The sequence below is a fragment of the Rhinopithecus bieti genome, unplaced genomic scaffold (genome assembly GCF_001698545.2).
Source record: "Rhinopithecus bieti isolate Rb0 unplaced genomic scaffold, ASM169854v2 scaffold_19840, whole genome shotgun sequence".
Lineage (NCBI taxonomy): Eukaryota > Metazoa > Chordata > Mammalia > Primates > Cercopithecidae > Rhinopithecus > Rhinopithecus bieti.
This window is the reverse complement of record NW_016809771.1, coordinates 592,395-595,607: the sequence shown is the minus strand read 5'-3', so window position 1 is coordinate 595,607 and position 3,213 is coordinate 592,395. Positions and strand designations below refer to the sequence as shown.

General features: G+C 43.4%; 1 pseudogene; it reads left to right on the top strand.

The window, feature by feature from the left end:
- Positions 1–1,588: 1,588 nt before the first annotated feature.
- Positions 1,589–2,482, top strand: LOC108541012 (protein SET pseudogene; annotated as a pseudogene).
- Positions 2,483–3,213: the final 731 nt, after the last annotated feature.

The window sequence follows — 3,213 nt, the reverse complement described above, 5'->3', positions numbered from 1 at the left end:
CATAGATCTTCTTGGCCCGGCAAGTTATAAAAGCCAGGTATACGGCTCTGCACCCAATCCTAACTGTGAATGCCATAGTTGTCGAAAACAGGCCCCCTGTCACCTATTAGGAGGTGAAATTTGTTGTTGTAGGAACTCAGAGACATTGTTTTTACCAACAACTCCATTGACCACAAAACAATGCACCTAATGCTGCATTGTTGAAATAGTGTTTTGATCCACTTAATTATTTGAATTTTGATGTTGAAACCGTCAGCTTTCTCCAGAAAAGGAGTTTTAAGGAAGAAGGGGATTGGAAGAAGGACGAGAGGAGAAAGTCCAGTTATTTGCAGCACAGAAGCGGCCACATAAGATGGGATCAGCAAATGGCTGTGGGGAGAAGCTCCCGACACTGCAAGACAGAGCGGGTTTACCGGAGGCACTGTCCAACAAAATCGCTCAGCACACATAGATGTGTGTGGTGCCGACAAACTTTCCCACAGATAATAGGACTCTTGATGAGACAAAACGATTACTCAAGTGTGAGCTAGTTCATAAGTATTTATATGTCACAGCCTTTTCACATATGAATCTTCTGATCTCGCATTCAAAAAAAATTTGTAAAACGCTCTCATTAGGATAATGATCTACAATTAATTTTTGGAACTCTTAAAGTTATTTGGGCCGGAGCGCAGGTGGCATCAAGCCCTGTAAATACCCAGCACTTGGGGAGGCCGAGACGGGCGGATCACGAGGTTCAGGAGATCGGAACCATCCTGGCTAACACGGTGAAACCCCGTCTCTACTTAAAAAAAAAAATATTACAAAAACAGCCGGGCGAGGTGGTGGCCCCGCCTGTAGCCACAGCTCCATCGGAGGCTGAGGCAGGAGAATGGCGCAAACCCGGGAGGTGGCTTGCAGTGAGCCATGAGATCCGGACCACCTGCACTCCAGTCCGGGCGACAGAGTGAAGACTCCGCCTCAAAAAAAAAAAAAAAAAAAAAAAAAAAAAAAAAAAAAAAAAGAGTTATTTTGGCAAATTTACAGAGTTATGCAACCGTCACCACAATCAATTAGAACATTTCCATCACTCTAGAAAGATTCCTCAGCCTCATTTGCATCACTCTCCATTCTTACCTCCAGCCCCAGGCAACTACTAATCTACTTTCCGTCTCTCTAGGAAGCAAAGAGCAAGCTGAGCTGGAGATACATTTACTTTGGGTTTAGTGGGATATTTTTGTGCGGTTCACGGTCATTTCCATGTATCGTTAAGATATTGCTAGTCATGCCCATGTAGGAATGGCTTCCAGGAATACTCCTGTTATCCATTGGGCCTCCCACTTTGATTGAATTTTAATGGTAAATAGAGGAGGATATTCCTTTCCCTATTCTGCCTCCATGTCCTGGACCTCCATTTCTAATAGAGTCATAAAGAACTCTGTACCCAAATGAGAGTACACATTATTTCAAACACATATGGATGATTCACAGTGTAATGACCACATGGTAGGCCTCAAAGGGAATCTCAAAAGTGACCTTAAACTTGCTAACATATAAGCTATGTTCATGAAATTAAATACAAGAAATTAGAGTTTTCTGCCTGCTTCCTGAAGAGCAAGGAGACTGGTGGTCTGGTTCTTGGGCTTCCCTAGCAGCATGGCCCCCAAATGCCAGTCTCCCCTCCTGTCTCAAAAGAAGACACCAAGACCACCTCCTGCTCTGCAACCAGAGGAGACTTCGGCCTCTGTAGGCTTGCTGAAGAAGGGCAAAAAAGAACAGCAAGAAGCAATTGAACACATTGATAAATACAAAATGAAATAGACAGACTTAATGAACAAGACATTGAGGAGATTTTGAAAGTAAAACAGAAATATAACAAACTCCGCCAACCATTTTTTTAGAAGAGGTCAGAATTGATCTCCAAAATCCTAAGTTTGGGGGTAACAACGTTTAGCAATCATCCACAAGTGTCTGCACTGGTGGGGAATGAAAACGAAGAGGCATTGCATTATTTGACCAGAGTTGAAGTGACAGAATTTGAAGATATTAAATCAGGTTACAGAGTAGATTTTATTTTGATGAAAATCCTTACTTTGAAAATAAAGTTCTCTTCAAAGAATTTAATCTGAATGAGAGTTAATCCATCTTCAAAGTCCAGTGAAATCAAATGGAAGTCTGGAAAGGATGTGACTAAACATTTAAGTCAAATGCAGAATAAAGCCAGCAGGAAGAGGCAGCATGAGGCACCAGAGAGCTTCTTGACCTGGTTTACTGACCATTCTGATGCAGGGCCGATGACTTAGGAGAGGACATCAAAGGTGGTATTTGGCCAAACCCATTACAGTACTACTTGGTTCCCGATATGGATGATGAAGGAGAAGAAGATGATAATGAGGAGGAGGAGGAAGGATTAGAAGACACTGATGAAGAAGGGGATGAAGATGAAGGTGAAGATGATGATGATGAAGGGGAGGAAGGACAGGAGGATGAAAGAGATGACTAATAGAACACTGATGGATTCCAACCTTCCCCCTTTTAAATTTTATCCAGTCCCTGGGGGCAAGTTGTAGTCTGTTTTGTTTTGTTTTGCCTCTTGTGCTCAGCCGCCTTATTCTTGAGGTCTCCTTTTCTACACTTATTTGGGGAAATATCTTGAGCAGAATACAATAAGAGTCTTTACCCCTTTCTGTTTGAAATTCATTTTATCCCTTCCTGCCTGAATAAAACTGTATGGAATCAACACCACCGAGCTCTGTGGGAAAAAAGAAAAACCTGCTCCCTTCGCTCTGCTGGAAGCTGGAGGATGCTAGGCCCCTGCGTAGCAGTGCATAGAATTCTAGCTTCTTGCCTCCTTTCTCTGTATGTTGGGCTCAGAAAGTACACTGTGTGTCTATGTGAATATGGACAGTTAGCACTGACCAACATGTATCTATTTTCTCTTGTTTAAAAAAGAAGAAGAAAAAACTCTTTTAAAATGGGGTTGGCTGGGTGCAGTGGCTCACACCTGTAATCCCAGCACTTTGGGAGGCCGACGCGGGTGAATCACCTGAGGTCAGGAGTTCAAGACTAGCCTGGCCAACATGGTGAAACCCCGTCTCCACTAAAAAAATACAAAAATTATCTGGGCACGGTGGCAGGCACCTGTAATCCCAGCTACTCGGGAGGCTGAGGCAGGAGAATCGCTTGAACCCAGCAGGCGGAGGTTGCAGTGAGCTGAGATGCGGTTGGTTGTAT